General features: G+C 45.6%; 1 protein-coding gene across 1 annotated transcript in view; it reads left to right on the forward strand.

The window, feature by feature from the left end:
* Window positions 1-626: 626 nt before the first annotated feature.
* Window positions 627-20899, forward strand: part of nrip1b (nuclear receptor interacting protein 1b) — a 37559-nt gene continuing 17286 nt past the window's right edge. The window contains exon 1 of the mRNA XM_080866769.1: window positions 627-934. The gene's annotated coding sequence lies outside the window, so the exon portion shown is untranslated. The remainder of the gene's footprint in view (window positions 935-20899) is intronic.

The following is a 20899-nucleotide window of genomic DNA, read 5'->3' on the forward strand; positions in this document are numbered from 1 at the left end:
TAGTTTTTAATAGGTGTGAATACGATTATTAGTACTTTTCAGATCAATCTATTGACCCAGAGAGGTCAGAGGTCAAATGAGATATGATATGACATATAAGATATTTTAAATCTTTACATGTTAATACACACCACACTTGTAAGAATCATAGTTTCTAAGTTATAAGACTTTTTTTTTTTCCAGTTTTCAACCAACAAATCGTTAACTTGACCTCGAAGACCTTTGTGGATGTTGGTGGAAATTTTGGATTATTACCATGACCCCACTCCACACACCTACAAAGTTTTATCAGCATTTATTCATAACTTTTTGAACATTCCTTTTTAAAGTGAGACAGAATGAGACGTAACCAAAAAGATCCCCTCCTTGGTAGGTTATTTTAGCCCAGCTTATTCTTAATAATTGAAATGATTAAATAATAATCTGCTAATTAAGCATTTCCATTGTATGTCCCTTGGTGTGAGACAAACCGTAGGCGGTGTATATTACTTAGTTTAAAATGGGGAAAAAAACAGCGTTAAGACCATTTGCTGTACATCTAATGTTAAAAAGTGCTTCCTTGTTGGCAGAGGGAGTATGTGGGCAGCGGTGAAGGCTTGTTCCTTTAAGGGTGGTGTCAGCGGCAGGCGGAGGAGGAGGAGTGTAGCTGTCTGCGCTCACTTCTCCACAGCGAGGGGACTCCGAGAATAAACAATTTCCACAGACTACGCACTCCACACCTCGGCTCGCTCACAGGCGCAGCATTCATTTGTAGAATTAAAAAATCAAATCAAAAGGAGGCTTTTTAGAAATTATTTCGGACTTGATTTTTTCCTCCCTCGAAGCCTGCCTCGCCATTTCTGCTTCCTGCCAAAAGTGTCGCGACCGTTTTCATTGGATTTGCCTCCTCCTGTCGAATGATAACGATGCGCCTCTGTGGGGTGGACGAACGCAGGTAAGGGGATCTGTAAGCGAGCGCACTGTTACGTCTGGACAATATTATTCTTATACTGCTGCGGGTGGAAACGTACACGGGTGCGCGTATGTCGGGCAGTGGTTAGATCGTGCGCTTTTTTTCTGTGTGTGTATGTGTGCGTTTGTGTCGGGGATCGGTAACGCTGTTTGTGTGTCGCACGGCGACCAGGGGCGCTTATGGATGTGTCGCTGAAATCGCTGCATAAAGAAGCGGGGAATAAACCTGCCCGTGTGGCTTTCCATTTAGCCGCACAGCCGCTCAGTGACGGCAGCCAGTGCCCGTATCCTTCGGATCAGTGACTCAAATTAGGCCCACGATAGAGGCATTTCTCTATAAATGTTCTCCCCATACACGCACACACCGCCTCTGAATCTCTTGAAACCCTCCAGCTAATTTTCACAGTGTATTCTGGGCTGTCAGGCTGCTTGGCAGTACGAACACCGAATGACTAATGTCACCCGTTGGCTTAATTTAATAACAGTGCGCACCGTCTTCTGCTTGGAGCGCGGCAGCTGTAATGTAACGTTAGTACAGTTAATGTAGTTCATCACGTCGCGTCAAAACACTGCACAGCCCCCCATCTTGTAGTTTTAGCACCACCAAAGGGAAACGCTTCACAGTTGCACCGGTGTGTAGATTACAGTTGGCAAGTCTTAAGGGGTTTTTAATGGCCCTCCGAGCGTAAAGGGTCTTATACGTTGACTCATATGTGATTGTTTCAAGGTGCTAAAAGCCACCTGGGCCCACTGGGTGTAAAAATGAGTTTGGGTTGAATATTCATTGAGCAAGACTTTGCATGTGTCACTGCAGTAGCACTCAGGGGAAAGCAGGGACAGTGACACTAACCCCTGAGCATGTACAGTAAACACAGTGTAGGCGAAGGTTGTTAAAAATGTTGCAAAGCAGTGTTGCTACAACAACTTTATTACACAGTCAGGATCAAGGTAATGCTTTTTTTAATGCACTCAAAAAGGTGTGCACTTGATGTGTGGCTTAGTTGGTGATTCCCATTAATACTCTTTTTTTTTTTTTTGCTTGTTACCTACCCCACCTCTGAAAATGTCTGAATGTCTCTACCCTCCCCAGGGTCCTCTGATAGAGATTAGTCTAGTCTGCAGACTAAAACACCCATCATTTCAAGTTGGTCTGTTGCAGCCTGTCACATCACCCGACCGTCATGTCAGATGTGTTTTGATAGATCTCAAAGGCTTGGATGTTTTCTCGGCGAGAGTTTCTGAGTGGCCTTTACGTAGGTGTTCCTTTTTTTCACAAATATCTTATTGCTTCATTGGACTTTGGATCCGTGTGGAGGCAAAAGGTCAGGGGCTGAAGTTTTCTGAGACTTACCGGAAAGAGGGCAGAGTACAAGCTGCAGTTCAGCTTCTGAAATAACCTGTTTGGATGTTGGAATATGAGGCTTTTTAAAAAGGGTTCAGTTAATTTCCTGCCTTCCACATAACTACTTAGGCTACCAATCTAAAGTAACGCAGAGAAGAGTCAAACTTTTTTAAAGCCTTCTAAATACTGCCTGTGTCTGGGGGTCTGCCTCTTAGCCTCTCTTTTGTTGAACATTTAAGCTGCTTAATTATTTGACCTGAACTTACACAAGATGTTCAAGGTAGTTCGGCTTGTCCTCTGTTGCCACAGATAATGTAAAACCTCCACGTTTGTAGCCCAACTTTTTAAGTTGTGCTTTATGAGTGTTTGAGTGCTGCAATTCATAGGATCCTCTGTGTTGGACGGGGCTTGATTTGACTCTGCCATCTGCTATTGTCCCGGGAGCTGCTGTTGAGTGATGTGCAGTAGCCTGCAACAGAACCAGAGGACATTCAAATGGCCAAATGCAAATGATGCCGAGGCTGCTCAACAGTCACAAGACTGGACTCTGAACTCTCTCCTCTCTTGTCCACTGGCTGCCTTTCATTACTGCAGAATCTTATCTGCCATCAAAACACTGCTGCCGCCGCCGCCGCTGCTGTATGAACGTGGCAAGTTTTGACATGAGTGTTTATGTGTGTGTGTGTGTGTGTGTGTGTGTGTGTGTGCTCTTGCAGGTGTGTTCTGCACATCTCTTTTGCACATTGTGGAAAACACAGAGTAATTTCAGAATCCACCTGCTTGTTGCTACTTTGTGACATTGAATTATGTAAAGGAGAAATCGCTGTAAAAAATGTATTTTTTTTTCACACAATGACTCCACAGAGTACTTGCCCAGCCACTTACCTCTACTAACAGCTTCTCTAACTACTGCCACTGTGCCAGCTCAAACCCTTAGTGTTTGTAAATCTGTCATAGACCACAGCACGAGCACAGGGCGGACAGAAATTGAGAGTGGCGTCCCGCTTTTTGATTGCTGAGATACTCGGCAGCAAGAAAAAAAAAGAAAAACTAATGTGCAATCTACCAGAACAAGTGTCATGCATTTACTGCAGAGTTTTTGATTTATTATAGACCTGGGAGATGCCCAGCACTTGTGTTGTTGGCCACCGAACATTGTTCAAGGGCACTTTGACAGTAGATGTGAGGAGCAGAAGTGCATTTCTCATCTACTTACAGGCCCGTGCTCTTGTCAGCCCACTGAGGATTCGAAACCAGACACCTTTGGGCCACAAACTCATTTCTCTAATTGTTTGGGCTCCATAATGCCAGTGCGGGGCGTGCATTAAACCAAATCATTTTATTGTTCCATTTATCGTTTGTTTGTTCAGCAGACACTCTTCTAATAACAATGGTCAGAAGTGCTGCTGTAACAGGAAAAAGATTTACACCGTGACAGTTGTGCTGTAAATTTCACAGTCAGAATGAAACATTTATCTCTAATTAACAAGACAGAAGTCAGTGTTGTGTTCAATCAACAAACTGAAATGATCACTTCTCTCTGATTTACTATTAAGTACTGGTAATCTTCTGTCCTCTCTTCCATACAAATTCTTGCCCAGTGCCTGTGTCACAAATAAAGGTTTGCCTGATACTCCATATTTATACTGTTTCAGTCCTATTTTGTTATGTTTACCATTTTTTAGAGAAATGCACCAACCTTACCCACACGCCAAACCCCCTCCAACCTGTAATCTGTAATGACATTTCTCCTTCTCCCCTTTTTCTTCCTGTCTTATAATGTGATTATTTTTCATACTAAATTCAAAATCTGAGTAACTACAGCCTGAAAACCCCCCAAAATTAAATGCTCAAACTGATATCAGTAAATGCAGACTTATCTGCTGATATCTTATCGGCCGATATTCAGCTGATCTGTTAGTGCCTCCCTAGTACCGATCGTCTGTCAGTGGCTTTTACATAAGCAAATTTCTTGAAAATGATGGTGAGCACTAGGCTAAAATATCAGGGCTTGAGTGACTAAAGCAAAAATGCAGACTGATGGAAGCCAACAGTGCTGAATTAAAATAGACATTCAAATTACTACTGGAACACCGCTATTCTAAACCAAGCAGAAATGGGGCACGCAGATAAGCACACATAAAGATGCATGTGTACCGTTTACTGATCGGGGTGTATTTTCAGTGCGTTTTCTCTGAATTTTCTCCCCCTAGAATGCCTACACAGTCAGAAAGTGATGTGGAAGTACAGAAGTTTGCTGTTGCTTTTGGAAATGACATCACCGTGGGGGCAGTTGTGGTGTCTTCCCACTTAAAAGATTTCTGCTCTCAGTCATAGCGAGCCGCTGTGTCTCATTCAGAGACAGCGCTTCTGCCGGTGCTTCTGTCGCGAGCAGAAGGCAGCCAAAGTCAATGAGACTTATTTTGATGACAAAGCAGTAACTGCTAAACGCTCCTGGATGCAGGCTGGAATGACGAAATGTGAGGAAGAAAGATGGACTCCTTCTCTGCAATCCCTGAAAGCTATACTAGCCAGAACTCAGCTGTTGAATGATTCGCGCCCCCCCTGCACCCACCACCGTCTCCTCCTCCCTTTTGACTTTCGCCTTCACCTCCAACTCTCCGCCCCTCTGCCTTCACACCTCACAGGCCCTTCAATTATCTCCCCCAATTGATCGCTGCTGATTGCAGTTGCCGTGAATTATTTAGACTTTGCTGAAATTACTCGCTAAACGGGGACGGAAGGCTGAAAGAGCGAGATACCACGGGTCAAATAAATTACCCACATGAAGCATCGGCCCCTTTCGAAAACAACCGCCGCCAAGGCCCAGTGTGCAGATCAATGAAGCGGAGGAGGGAAACGGCATCAAGCTAGCCTGTAGTGTGGTAACATCAAGTCTCCACTGTACCGCTCCTCTGGTACGTTAAGTAAAGACCGAGGAGATGTAGCGTGGAGCAGCAGACCTCCTGGGTGATGTGAGAGAAGCTGACTCTTTTCCTGGCCAGGCTGGTGCGGTCACAGCGGCGGAGCGGAGTGGAACTGACTTCCCCCTCCCTCTGCTCTCTCCCTCCATCTCTGGCTCTCTTTGCCTCTCTTGCACCTATAGCAGAGCTGCCACCCCGGGGGCTGTGGAGGTGCAGTAGGGAGGTTTTCTCTACTCTTGTGGTGAGTGTGCAGCCAGGATGCTGCTGCAGTCAGACGAGGGGGGGAAAGTGCTTCGCCACAGGCAGGCCAGTGTCACAGGCGTGTCAGAGTGGGCAGGCTGCAAAAGGGAATGAGGACAGATGCTCATAGACGGCAGGCATGCCCAGCCTGTTTGCGTGCACGTGATGGAGGATGTCTGTCGTGTTGTCCTGCAGTGGCATAAACAGCATAATGCTAGTAGATGCTTGTCTGCATGTTTGTAGTTTTGTTAGAATTGTTTAGCTGCAACAGTTGGAGGAACGGTTGTAATTAAGTCTGTGATAATCCCGAGCATCACAGCAAACGTGGATTCACTCGAGTGTGCCGTGACTCAAACAAAACACTTTCTGACAGGCATCAGGATAGGCTGCTGCACCTTCTGCACTAAATGCTATTTATGCGACCTCTCCATGTGTTGTAGCGAAGCCCCCCCACCCCCCCGCCCGGGGCGGTGGAAGAAACCTGAGGGTTGAGGAGTAGAACGATGGGTCACAGAGTCCAGTGACTGAGGTCAACTGTTCTTCAACTGTGTCTTATTTTAAGCAGGTTATGTGGCAGGACTACAGGGGAGAAGCTGGGGCTAAGTGAAAATGCCACTCATTCCTGAAGAGTCCCTGGCCTCGTCAAGGTTAGTGCCTTGTCTTTGTAAGTTGAGGGATTGATGCATGAGCCTGTCTGGCGCTGAATTCAAAGTCCAAGGCTGTCACAAGCAGCAACCCACCCTCCCGCCTACCCTCTCTTTTTTTTGCAGGCTATCACAGGGCCCTGTCCTTCCTAACTTCTTAGCAGCCTGTCCTTTTGGGAACCTTGAGCAGCCCAGGCAAGGACACAGCGTCTGGTGCAGTAAGCCTGTGCAGAGGGGGAGGCTTTACGTAACGTTCTGCTTTAAACATGGGTGCATGACTTCCCTGACACGGAGCAGTGCGGTGCAGAGCTCCACAGCTCACAGCACACGTCCCCTTGGCACCCCTGGACGGGGGGTGGGGGGGCAGGCAGAGAGATCCCTGCAACTTAATTATATCTTTCTCTTTTAAAAGCTTTCGTTTGAAATTAAATTTTCCCAGGCAATTAACTAAAGAGGAGTTTTTAGAATTTATGAATGAATGATGGATATATAGCGCAGCACAGTGGAGGGGTGGGGCGGGGGGTGAGTGGTGGAGGAGAGGGAGCAGGGCATACATATATATACTATAAGCTATGAGCTTCTGTTTCAAGACCAGTTTGAGACTTTGTTAAACTTTTGTTGTACCCGGGTGCAACGGCTGGATGCCGTCAGCCCAACGACACCTCGTCCTGCAGGGCGGCGTTGTCACCCAGCGAGCATTCACACACTTCCACGTTGCTTGGTTCCTGCAGGAGGAAAATGCATCACCTGGGGTTTCCCCGCTTCCTCATTCACTCAGACCCACACCTTGTGAAAGATGGCTATATCTCGCTTAATAATGTTACGCACTGCACACCTCTAACCCTCGTTTGGCTTGAACTGTAATTGTGTAACTTTTTGGCTGCTAGTGATGAGCTGAATTGTTGCTGAGCAACAAGAGACCTGTGCGGGTGGCCGTGGAGAGTCGAGCTGTGCGAGTTCAGATAGATCTGCAGCACATTATCCTTTTTTTTCTTTTTTAAATAGAGGAATGTCAAAAAATTTCCCTTGAAACACTCAGTGTCTTGCATGCAATTCCAAGGTAGATATTTGTCATTCATCCAAGATAATATTCCATTAGAGCTTCGTGGAGAGCAGCCTTCTAATGGCTTGGACATTACAGATTCCCTTCGGTCCATTTAAAAATTGTCAGCAAAGAGAAATGATTCATTGCACTTTCAATAAATATCTTTTTAACAGAACGTGGCTAAATAGGAGGTACACAGCTAAATGAGAAACGAATGCATGCCCGTGCTGCAAAGGAAGGACTGGGGACATTTGGCATAACCCCAGCATCCCTCCTTCACTCACAGTTGTCTCTCGAATTTCTGAAACATGCCGTCCTTTTGTGAACCTTCAGCCCACTTGTAAATCCATTAGCGAGGTGACGTTATTCACTGTAGTCCTCACTACAGCCGGGTAAACAGACCGAAAGACTGGGATTCAGCAGTACAGCTTTCTCATAACTGTGTTAGAAGGCTTCCAGTGGTAGAGAGGCCATTTGAGAGGAGATGGAAAGCACTGGGCTGATGACTTGAGGCTGCCATATGACCTATTACTTAGGGAAAATGGACTGGTGACCAGAAGATTGCTGGCTCATACACTGCTCACCCTCTGCCCTTGAGCAAAGGTAATTAACCTGGATTCCTCCAGTAAATATCCAGCAGTAGAAATGGGAAGAGATGTGCAAGAGTGATAATCGTGTAAGTGACTTTGAATAAAAGTGTCCACTAAGCAGGAAGATTAATACAGCTAATAGAATTATAACTTGTGTTTTCGAGTTGTCAAGGACCCAGGACTGCTGAACATGTAGTCATTCCTCCTCCCCTCTCTATTTATGCACTCTTCCATAACACACACACACTCGCGCGCACACACACGTACGCACATTCACAGACTTCTCTCTTTTCCTTTGGCATTAGGGCTAGAACGTGACCTTGACCTGATTGCTGAGGAGGCTCTTTAAGTAACTCTCCAGAAGGAGATCCAATCATGTGACACCCTTCACCCAGCCTCACCCCCTGTCCTCTCTCCCAACCTTGTATGTCTACCAGGATGAGGGGGCGGAGACGCTCGCTACAGGCATGTGTGTCGCCGCGGGGGCCGTCGTTCAGTTTGGTAGTCGCTCCCAAGGTCAAACAGGGTCGAGGTTGTGTCAGACCCAGTAGTGCGGCTGCAGCGAGCCTTTATCTGAATTTGAGAATGGCTGCTACAAGTTTCCACTCTGACTGTGCTGACGAAAGGAGCAGGTTTAGTCATCTACTCGATTCTCAATCACTGATACCAGCATATGTCAGGGAAAGGTCGTTTCATGTCCAGAGCGAGCTGGCTGCTAGGATGTGTGTTATTGCAGTTGCCTTCCCTCACTCCCCACAGCTGCCCCGCTGTTTTAAACCACGCTGGCTCACTGTCTCACTTTAGAGCAAGCTCCTGTCTCTGCTTCAGAGTATTTTTATGCTCAAATGTTAACATATCTGGCCCCTGGATACATTTACCATATGGCTGTGTAAATAGGGATCCCAGCCCACTTTGTTAAAGCTGCTTTAATAAACCTTAGGCAAATGACATGGAGTCCCCCCCCCCCCAGAAACTTGTCTTGATATTACGCTGGGAGAACTGGACAGTCAACGAGGGCCACTGTTTCTCAGCTCGTTTGAGGCTAATTGGGACCTGTTACGATGCTTCAGTGTTGTGTGTGTGGTGAAAGACAATGGGACTCTTTTATTTATTCCTTAAATTCCAGGATGCTTTGATATCAGGAGCAACTTGGTTCTTTCAGAGAAAATGAAATATCGTGTCGCATCAGTTAAATGAGTCCTACATTTAGCATCAAAATGCAAAAATAATGAATCTACCTTTATATGATTATTTGTTTACCTGTCTATCCACGATAGGAGCGTGAATGCGGCTTCAGTGGCACCTGGGATCTGTGGCAGCTTTACGAAGAGCCAACGACTAATTTTCCTGTCTTGTTTTCATGACAGGAACGTACTCTTCCTCCTTCTTCTCTGTGGAGCTCATTCTCATGTGTTTGTGCCTCTCATCTCACTCATTATTAGAAAGCAGACTGTGGCATACCGTATTCTAACTGATCCAGGAGGGAGTTGGGAGTTATACAAGACTGTGTTCATTAGCTCCTTTATGGCTGCATATAGTTCTGTTTTTTTACTGTCACAGTGGTGGGTGTTCATATTAAACATGGTTTCATGGCATATGTGATCCCTGTGAGCCAAAGGTTTGGGATTCACACTGCTCCAATTGTTCTGTTTCAAACCTTTTTTTCTACTCTTGGCTCTGTTTGATGTCACAATATGGTTTACGAGGGGCAGCCAATCAGAAGAAAGTTCACCTAAAGTGTGCCTGATCGTAAAAAGAGCTGAAGCGGCTTGCTGAGACAGCAGATGAAAGAGATGAACTGAGTGGCTGCACCGAGGCCAAGAAATAAGGATTCTTTTAAACTGTAAATCATGCAAATCTACTCAAGTGAAGTCCACAAATAAAACTTTGAATTTGGAAATTAGCCAAGTTAGTCCCCTTTAAGTGGACCAGATAATATCCATCGGAAAATAGTTTATGCCACTGGAAGAAAAGTGAGAATGTTTATCCAAAACAACCAAAAACTATGAATAGGTTTAATTTTCATACATGGTGTTGTAATCTCTACTACAAGTAAATATTTGTTGTCAGAACCATTTTTCTTTGTACCTGCATCAGGGTCTTCCACCTTTATAAGGGCCAAACAGTCTGCTGCAGCAACAGCCAATATGTCGACTAATATCTGCACATCAGCAAATGAGATAATGCTGATATTTATCTGTTGGCAGTTTTGGCCAGTAATTTTGAAATCAAGATTTTGAAATGAAGGAAGAGTAGATAAAATGAAAACATCAAAATTAATAGAAAAAAATGGCGTATATTTTGGTATTGATGTTGGCTATTGGCCAAATTGTGATTGTAAACGTCAGTCACCATCTGCGTGTCCTCTGTATTTTGAGATGCATCATTTCTTCTTTTAAAGTTAACTTTAGCGTATGAATAATACTTTTTAAAAATTTGGATAAAAAGTGAAAATCAGCACTTGTTTGTATTTTTTAATCACAGATAACCCCCAGCCCCCACCACCCAGTGGGCCTCCCCTGCAGTCCCAACTGCTCAGAAGCTTTCTTGATTAAGTGCAGGGAGTTCGCTTGTTAGGAGCAACTTAAATTAAGGTGATCACCTGCCAGGATGTGACATTTTAAAATCAGACATCAGCCGCCACCCGCCTGACACGCTTTTAGCTCGTGTACACACAAGATGAACCTGTAGCTTGTATAATTTGGTTGATTGTTTACAGCGTCAGCCAGTTGGAGGTGTTCTTCACCTATAACTGTGTTATGTAGAATAAAACAAGTGTCACCAACTTATGTGCCATTAAACAGGGAGCGTTTGGACTGTTAAAGCAACAGTCGAGCTTTTGTAACGTGTGTGATGTTTTTTTTCCACACTCACACACACACACACACACACACACACACCTAGCGTTATCACTGAGGAGCTGTGTGCTTGTGTAACTTTGTTTACACGTCTAGGGCCAGCGCTGGCACAAGAGCCAGACGAATGTGGTTTATCCAGGGCCTCTTTCTGTCTAAGCCACCTTCCCCTTCCATTCAGCGTTGACCTCACGAAGAGGCAGGGCTTGACCTACATCCACCCACTTAGCTAGAACCTCCACCAACCCCCGTTGAATAAAGAGACCTGACACCCTATTCTGCTTTTTTTCTCCTTTTTTTTTTTCCAACAGCCATTTGCTCTCTGGTCATATTTGGTGCACTTAGAGGGATACAGCACAGCTCTGCTGCTTTTGCAGCATGTCTGGCAGCATGGGAAAGTGGAGCAGCGTTCTTCATGGCTTGTCTCTGAGGCACCAACATGTCTGTGTGCACTAGGTCACCATTAGCATGCAGGGGCTTAGCACCAAGCTGGTGAGAGTTTAGTGGCAGGTCAACCCTCCTCTGGTTTTTAAAAGTGTCAAACTGTGGCTGATGCAAATGAGTACACGCAAAACACATGTCGTCACTAGCATCTGGCGGGACTAATATTCTAGCTTGGGCACACTGTGACGCCGGGGTGCCAGCATAAGGCACGCTAATGTCAGGAGAGCTATTCGACAGTCTACTTGTAAGAGATTTGTGTAACCAAATGCTCTGCAAGTCATCCTGTGGTTTTAAAAGGCCTAATGTGTATTATGCAAGGTAACAAGTGGCTTGCTGCAGCAATAAAAACGAAGTGGAACACTATCATTCAAGCTGAACTGTTCAGTAAGTCGCTTTAAAGGTTTTTAAAGGTAATTGTCAGGTTGCCTCCTACAAGTATAGGTCTCGAGGAGAAGCTAAGCTAAAAGGTTGCTAAGCTACAGCAAGTAGTGACTAATGATTGGTGATTTATTTATTTATTTTTTGACAGATACATTCATACTTAAATCAGCAGCAAAAAACCGTGTGCTTTGGCGAGATATTTCACTGTGGCTTCAAGCAGGAATCCAACACTGAAAACGCAGCGAGTCCCACAACAAACGTTTCTAAATGAATGAAACTCTCAGCTGTTCTTGACTAACCTCAGAGAGAGAGAGAGAGTGATGATCATATACTGCGGGTGCAGCTTACTGAGGATTGCATGAGAGGACCATGCATGTGATCTCAGACATGTCATGAGCTGGGCTAACCGTGGCGAAGACATTCAGAGAGCACTAGTGTCATGCTACCAGGCATTAAGGCAGCTCCTGGCTTCAGCTAGCCTTCTAGTAAAGCCACCCACCACTCCGGGAAAAATTTTTTTTAGGCTGTATGACAGGTCATCCTTTCATGGGTGTCAAATGACTGCAAAGTAGCTCGTGTGCGTCTGCGTTTAAATAAGGCAAAGGGTTCCTATTTAGTATTCTGAGTAAGAGGGGAGATAATGGCCACCTGGAAGAGGAGAGGTAGAAGTGGGAAGGGGGAATGGTAGAGGCCTGTAGATGTATTTAACCTCAGGAGCAGTTGTTGTTTCAAGGCGTGGGAGGGTTTTTTGCCAAACATGCAGCAGGCCAGCTGATAAGGGTCGGCTGTAATCCAAAGGCCGCCAGAATGTGGGGAAAGATCAGAGAGAAGTCTGAGCCTGTCTTTTTAACTTCTTTTATTCCTTTGTTTCCCTCTCTCTCTCTCTATCTCTCGCCCTCACCCTTTCACTGTCTCCCTCGATCATGCTCTGCAGAACTCCTCGCACGACGTTAGGGGAGGGGAGAGAAAGGAGAAGAAAAAAAGAAAGAAGAAAAGTGGGTCAGGGCGACCTATTTTTTTTCCCACAGTTCACGAAGGCAGAGGGTGGTGGTGTTATCGTCAGTTAGACGAGGAGCAGGGCCTGATGGGGAGGCAGGGCCTTGTCGCGAGACGCAGCCACTCAGAACTGGGTCAGCAGCAGAGGCTATGTCTTGTAAACGGCTTGTCATACCGGGGAGAAAAGCTGCAAATGAACCATAGATTATACGCCCCAAGCTGAGCGCTGAGGTCTCTCCTCACTCCCCAGACCCACACTTCAAAAAACACACACGCACTCGCGCATATAGTATAAGTCTTACAGTAGTGCACGAGTCTCTAAAGTACTGCCACCTCCTATAAGTTCCTCTCTTCCCCTCTCAGTCTCCAGTAATAGCGTTTGATTTCTGCAGTCAGACCTGTCAGGCTCAAAGCCCGAGCCACACATGCTTTTAAGCAAAGGCTCTTTTCTGGTTCTGTTTCTCTGACATACGGGCTGCTGTTTGCTAAATATAGCCTGCCTTCTCCAGGATTTTCTTGACTTTATTTGGGTCAGGTTATTTACTGTACCAAGTTCAACTGTGGTTTAGAGGAGCAGCGCACATGCTTGTTCAGCCGGACTGACATGGTTGTAAACCATGGCTGCAATTTCTCCCAACTACAGGTTAATTTTTAAGACGCTTGAATTAGGGTTCGATCAATTTTGCTCGTGCTGATTCTTGGCAAAAGGACCCAGTGTGGCAGAGAAAGGGACTAGCCGCAGTAACCATGTGTTTTTGATATCGATCCTACGCGTTGCTTGTTATTTCATAGCCTTTGTGTCTTCCCGCTGTGCCTCAGAAAGACAAAGCGGGATAAACACTGGGCTTGATCTCCTCCTCGCAAATAATTGCCGCGGTTGTCATACTGAGCTAAGACCTTTAGGACTGAAAATCGGGGTTTCATTTTGGCGTCGGGGCCTGCTTATGGAGCAATGCAATTTTCAGGCAGTAGAGCTCACTCATATTTCACTATGTGGAACAAATCTGCCTGTAATGAATCTCTCAGGACACTGTGGTGCCTCCACAAACGAGTCTGTTTTTTTGGCTCTTCTGGAGTTAGGGGGGAGGGAGGGGTGCAGGGGGAATCTATAGTGGGCCTTTTAATATTTCAGCACATCCATCTCCCTGATATGAAAATAAATCTGTTTTCTTTGCCTGTATCAGTCCTGGCTCATGTTAATCTTATTGGTTTCGCTCTCTGTAAAAACAGCCTTATTAGCAGAGGTGTCCCACTAACAAACATAACATAATATCCCGAGGTGGGGCTAAACATGGCGGGGGATTGGATTAGCAGGAAAGACTCCGTGTTAGTCCGCACATGCAGCTCCCCTCTGTGGCTCCCGAGCTCTTTCTGCCGCTGCCGGGAAGCAGACCTGCCTAATGTTATTCTTAGCCCCAGAACTTCGTGTCTCTGCGCGAAAGCCCCTAACAGTAATCGAGGAGAGCGCTCGTGGCTCATGTCGCTCAACGACAGCCTCTGAGGGCGTGTGTGCGTGGCCCTGTCTGTTTTTCTATGTGTGTGTTTGTGTGTGTGAAGGTGAGACACGCTGAGCAGTAAACCAGTCGGAACCAGTGCTCGGCCAATCTAGCCGGTGTTTCCTTTTTTTCTTTTTCTTTTTGGTGATAGGGAGCCACCGCATTGCCTTTAGCAGATGGTTTCCAGCAGGCCTGCATATGACATGTGATAATATTACAGTTTTGAAAGGTCAGGCATGAAGAGAACCAGTAGGAGGGCTAGAAGGAGGGCCTGTCCTCTGTGCACACACTGTTCTGCAGCGTATTAGTGTTACATTCAAGAGAAATGTCCTTTTATGAATTTCCAGCTCAGTATTGAACATACTGCCAGTAACGGGGCGATGCAAATATTTATAGGATCACTTGAACCTTGGTGGCCCGCGTGTCAGTCGCAGGGAGGGTGTCCCAGTGTTTACTGCTGATTTACAAAAAAATAAATAAATCTCCTTTGTGCTCTCGGGCAATAGCAAGATTTGGACAGCGCAGAGTCAGACTTTGGACTGTGGACTGTGGTGTTTACTTTAGAGAATCAGAGGTCCTCACTGGGACACAGCAGATCATCATCAAACCGGTTTAAAAATAAATCTGCGCAGGGCCGGTCAGACATTTTGAAATTCTGTTTCTATCTCCGTCTGATAGAGAGGTTAAAGATACAGCATCCTGATAAATCTCTTCCCACCAGGGGGAACAGATAAGGAGTGGCGTAGATTGAATAAAAGAGCTGAGGAGAAAGGGGGAGGATAGGTGCAGGGGAGGGGGTTGGGGGGCAGGAGGAGGAGGAGGGCTGAGATGTCTATCAGGCCGCATGAAGGGTTTTTTTCTCCCCCCGTTTTTTTTTTTTTTTTTGTCTTGCAGATCCAGTTCAAGGGCGCCCGCAGGCGAGGCAGCTCCCGCTCTTGCCGTGCCAACGCTGCTGCTCAAGGTCATATGAGCCAGCCCTGTGACATTAAAGAGGAACAGGAAAGGGGGCTGGAAGGAGCGGGGGGCGGGTGCAAAAACCATCCTCCACAGACAAGCACACACAGTCGCATGTGACTTGAGTTGTAAGAGGGGTGAAAAAGTAGCCTTTATTAACTCTTTTCAGTCTTTCCTGTGACTTTCTGTGCTGGTGTCTGGGTCTACAGTGGATTTTGTGAGGGCAAGAGCTTTTTAAGGGCAGTAATGAGAGTGTCTTATTCTCTCTGCACAGAGCCAAGAGATGCTTGGCTAACTGCTTTGTAGTTGCCAGCCACACATACAGGCAGGGTTTGTGTGTGTGTGTGTGAAAGAGAGGAGGGGGAGAGAGAGGAGAAGATGGAAGAGAGAAGAGTCACTGTGATAAACCTCAGGGGAGGGAGGTAGAGAAGAGAAAAGGGGTCTCAAAGTTATTTAAAGGGACAGGGAACCAATGGCAAGTGCCCTTCAGTTCTGAGTTTGAGCTGAAAGGTAGTCCTAGCATTTGTGAATCTAACCTGCAAAGAGCGCACGCTGCCGTTTGGGCTAAGTACAGTGCACCGGCAGGTGGTTTCAGATGGGAAGTAGAGTTGCGGTGGCACATCCAGGAGTGTCATGCTTTTAACTGTTGCTCTTATTCCGTATTAAACTGTTTTCCAGCTGCAGCTAAGCATCTGCAATAATTACTCAGCAGTTTAATGTCAAAAAACGACGCCATCCTTCAGAATCCGGCAGGTTCCTAAAGTGCACCTTTCAGCATCAGTGTTTGGAGTTTTGAGTGTCACGAGTTTGAAATATAGGTGCAGTCGGGTGAAGGGAAAATGTGACAACAGGCCGTGACGGTTTGGCTCTATGGTGTCAGAGACAGAGGTGTCAGAAAAATTAATGGTGGCTGATTCGGCTTCTTTCAATGGGAATGTTATCATAACATAAATGACATGAAACTGTTAGCGTGTGTGTGTGTGTGTGTGTGACTGTATAACGTGATACAGGAAAAGTGTAGCTCTCTCTTGTTTATGTTTAATGTAGTTGAGCCTGGAAGCTATATTACTCCTTAAATATTACCAGTAAATAGTGGTCTGCTGAAGACATGTAATCATCTACGTGTCCAGTGTCCATTATGCACTTGGATATGAAATTTTATTAAATTTAGAGATGACTTCTTCACATACTGTGGTGCAACAGTTCTTAGCTAATTCATGCTAACTGATGCTTCCAGCCAACATTTGCTCTTAAAAAATACCATCAGAAGTAGCATTTTTGGGCCTCTCGTGATTTAACGTAATCTACCTTATGGCATTTATTTATTATCTGTTTGCTTTTTGCTTCACGTCCACATTACCATAGTCGAAAAATGCACAATATCGTCTCAATATCTCTTGATATTATTGCATGATATCGAAAATTAGCAATAATGCTGTCATTCCTCTATAACTCTGTGTTCTGTGTTGCCTGTGTTAATTAAAGTCAAAATCCATGTACATGCAGGTGGAGGGGATCTTCACTGTAAAAACATACAAAAAGAGCAGCTACATTATCATATCTGCATTACTGCCACAATATCAGTCTTTGATTTTAAAATGACACAGTTACAGTTATCCTGACAGCTCTGTCCTGGGCAGATCCTAGGTTTCTGTTTGCAATATTAAACTCGGTCATTAATAGTGTGTGTGTGTGTGGGGGGGGTATTGTAGTATCTACAGGCTCACCATCTCGTGTGCTGCTTGTTTACACTGTCATCATGTGTTCGCTGGTCAATCAGGTATCAGTTTGCGGCGCCAATTACGCTGCGTGAGAATATGGCCTTGTCCTACAACAGCACACAGCTGTACATTTCAGGATTGCACTTAGGGCGGCAGGCTCGTGGTTGACTTAAGCCTGAGGATCTGGGTTCAAGTCCTTGGTTTTGGCACGATGCTACGCTGATTTGTCCTGGGGCCCTATTACGTAGCTGACCTCTGACCTCCAAGTGACAGGAAAATGTGGGGAGGATTTCGCTCGTTAAAGACTCACATGATGAACAGAATCCATTTAGCGTATTATTCTATGCAATTTAGCTTCGAGAGAGTATATTTTGCTCCTGAGCTAGCCCATCTATCGCCTCCTCATGTATCATTTTACACCAATATACAACTATTGGAAAAGAAGTACAAGGTGAATGTAATGGAGAATGGTTTTTGGACGGAGATAAGGCTATGTTTTCTGGAACAGAACTAATAGCCCCACTATCATCTAAATTTCCTTGTAGATGTAAAAGTACAGGCAGACATTGTATGAGTCCACAAAGTCAGTCTCCCGGGCCGCTAATGGAGCTGCTTCAGGCTATGCATCAATATGACATCACAGATTACAATCTTTAGACTTTGGGAGCACTTTAGGTACTTTCAGTGCTGGAAGAACGCAGGAAGAACTGGCCGACAAAACACTGAGTCATTATAATAACAATCACAGAGATGGGTGGAGCTGTGCAGTGATACGGCCTGACAGAAATGACTAAAGTATACCTACGAGGACTTGTAGTGAGTCTGCTGGGCTTCATAGAGATTTTGCAGTGACATTAATAGTAGACTTTTTAGTCTCATTTGGTACCACTGTGTTGTTTTTGGAATGATTCAGGCAAACAAATCTTTTTCATTATTACAAAATGCAGAATGTAAGGAGATCTGGAGTCGGTGTGTGTTACGTTGTAAAACTATTTCTGTCACACAAATATCTTTTGGGGTTGCGTCGGGAAAGGCATCCAGCGTAAAACTCACATCAAACATGTAGATCCTTTGTCACAAGGGAGCAGCGGAAAGTAACTTTTAATACCACATAGCAGATTTGTTTTGCTTCTTTAGAATGGTTACTTAATTGCTTCTGATTATTTAGAAGCAAAAGTCATGAAAAACATACAACTCCGAATCCTAATTTACGAGTAGTCTGCAGCTAATGTAGCTTCTCCCGCAGCTACACAGTGTCCAGTTGTACTTAGCAGGGTTGGAATAGCTCTGAAACTACGATGCAAAACTCAGTGATGTTGTAGTTGTAGCAATACTGTTTTCCCGCACTGTGATATCCATGTAGGGCTATTAATGTTAAAGCATGCTAGCCTTGATGTTTGAAGCGCTTCAGGCTGAACTTATAACTCATGGACTCTAATCGTAATCAAGTGGCCTCTGGTAAAAAAAAGTCCATATCCCCCAGTTTGGTTCAAGTCAGTTTGGATAGGCCTTTTCCCTTAATAAATAAAATGTATCAATTAAAAACTAGAAAGTCGTTGGTTTTTTTCTGTTTTTACCAACTCGGCTTATCTTTGTTTAATATTAAGGTTAGCTTGATGATCTGAATCATTTAAGTGTGAGAAATATGCAAGAAAATAAGAAATCAGGAATACTTCACAGCATTGTATGACATCTAGCTTAAGTCCCCGTGACCTGTACTCTCTACTCAGACAGGATTTACTGGATAAGTGTCCCTCACACTTGTGACGCAATCCTTTCTAACCACTCAAAGCTGGATTTGAAGCTCTACTGAACCCTGCTGAACTTTGACATTTTAAGGTATTACTAAGGAAGACACAAGTACGGAAAGAGCCTCCTCTCACCAACTAAGAATCCCTCTGTGCCCTAGACCCGAGGCTCGATCACACCTGTTCATCACCCAGCTGGCATAGTACCATTTTGACTCTTTCTTTTGATTAAACGAAAAAGCATTTAGACTAAACAATCAATAGGTACAGGCTTGAGTCTGGAATCGCTCTGGCATAAATCTTCCTGCTGCCTGGCGTGGAGTCGTCTCTGTATCATTTTTGCTGATTAGTTTTCCCATTACTCAAAACAGACGCGTTTGCTGGTGATGAATGATCCAATTATGGGATATTTGTCACCCATTTGATATCTGCTGCTAGTCTGTGACTGTAAAGAATTTCAGTGTAACTCTACCTGCTCAAACCTGCAGTCCACTGTGGGGTTAGTGTCGACCGGCCTTTGGATATATTTTTTTTTACAGCCATTAGGCAATGATTATCTCTTGGGGGGTTATTTTTTTTAATTTCCCAAGGAGCATCTAACCACTTCTCCCCGATCATCTCATTAATTTTGTGGTTACACATAAAAGCAGTACTCAAGAGCGTTTTCAGCACTTTTGTCATTTTAAGACTACTTGCCCTAAAATTTTCTAGCATCTCTTCTAAAGTCTGCATCCCCCCCATCGCCACTGATATACTTCAGACAGCAGTCCGATATGTCTAAACTGAAGTTGACCTCGTCCAACTGCTACACACACACACACACACACACACATGCACACCCAAACAATACACAGACACTCACAGCTGAAAGGATTCATGTACACTCCCCCACCACACCCCTGTGTCTGTGGACAGTAGGCTGATTCTGCAGCCTCCCTCCCTCCCTCTCGGGCTCTCTCTCCTGCTCTGCTGTGTTGAGCTGTGTGTGTGTGTGTGACAGCTGCTTAATTGGGCATTCTCCCCTCGTCGGAGAGCCTCCTCTCTCTCTCTCTCTCTCTCTCTCCTCCAGCTTGGGCCGGGGCTGCTGACGAATGGCAGCGGATTACAGATGAGGACACGGTGACCCACCTGACCTTGCTGCACAGCCGCGGGGGTGGGGTAGTGGTGGTGATGGGGAAGGGAGGGAAGGGAAGAGGGGGGGAGCACTGAGAGCTGGCGATGGGGCTGACAGGGTACTGCAGAGAGGCAGAGGTGGTGGCAATGGGCATGGGTGCTGTAGTGGGGGAGGGGGAGGGTGGGGCGTACCCGTGCCAGGTCAGGGAGGATGAGGTCGCGCGGGGGTGGGTGATATATCGGCACAAAGGGGCGGGGGTGGGTGCATTTGCCAGGTGGCCAGGAGGGCAGGCGGGAGATCAGGTGAATGACAGGAGTGTCACATGACACCCTCCCTCCTCCACCCGTGTCAGTATGTCAAGGGCACGAGCCCCTGCTGGCAACCGCCACTGCGACATTTTCCTAACACTTCTTCTCTTCTTTTTAAGTTCTTTTTTTTATGTGTTTTTATGCGTCTATCAGGCGAGCAGCTCCTATATGACTGCTGGCTTGCCTCCACGCACCCTCGGGCCGCGATGTGGTCGGTCAAAAGGAGGCGGCGGGTCCTTGAGTGTGGTGAATTTTAATTTCGGTGCGTGCTATAGATATTTTCATCTCCCCCACCCCCACCTTCCTGCTGTGCGTGTGAGACTGCCAAGGTGAGGTTGTGTCCTCTTGTTAAGAGCGATTAATGGCACTCGTTATGTACATAATGAAATCTCCCTGCTGATGCATAGGGTGGCGTTGTCTCCTCTTTTTCTGAAACACACACCCACCCACCCACAAACCTACATATATATATATACATAATATACTTCTGTGTGTGTGTGTGTAGCACAACACTGAGGATGCTTTGTTACAGCCTCCAGGCAACTCCAGCATGTGTTTGATATGGTGTAGAGACCCCTCCCCTCCCCTCTTGTTGTAAGCCATCTCCCCAAATGAAAAACGAACTGGAATTAAGGCCCTGTCAATTCGCAGTCGAGTTTGTTCCTCTTTCGCTTTAGATGCGCACAACACTGCGGCTCCCTGCGTGACATGTGTTCTGAGAGATAGAGATGGGTGGCTCGCCACTGAGTCCCGTTTTGACTGGCGGAGCAAATTAGATCTAATCTTCTTGTGTGTGTTCTTTTATAGCCCGAGAATGTTCACCTAACATCAGCTTTTAAGTTGACCTTGTTGTGTTGTTTGCTCGTCTGAGGCTCCTGTGTGCATGTGTGTTTCTAGGACAAGACACTGCTGCACTGCTGGCTTCTTTTTTTTTTTCTTTAAATTTTTGATCTTGTGCAAGTGTACGTGCACGCACTAGCACCATTCAGTGCCTGAGTCAAGCTGTGCAAGCTCTTTTAATCCCATGCCCCGGTGCACGTAGTCTTGATTAGTGGCAGCAGTTATCTGTGCAGAAGACAGCCCGCCCTCCTTCAGCATTTAGTCAGGTCTGGGGCACCAGGGGGGTTGGGGGTGTCAAGTCATGAG

Source organism: Rhamphochromis sp. 'chilingali' (assembly GCF_963969265.1).
Source record: "Rhamphochromis sp. 'chilingali' genome assembly, chromosome: 19".
Taxonomy (NCBI): domain Eukaryota; kingdom Metazoa; phylum Chordata; class Actinopteri; order Cichliformes; family Cichlidae; genus Rhamphochromis; species Rhamphochromis sp. 'chilingali'.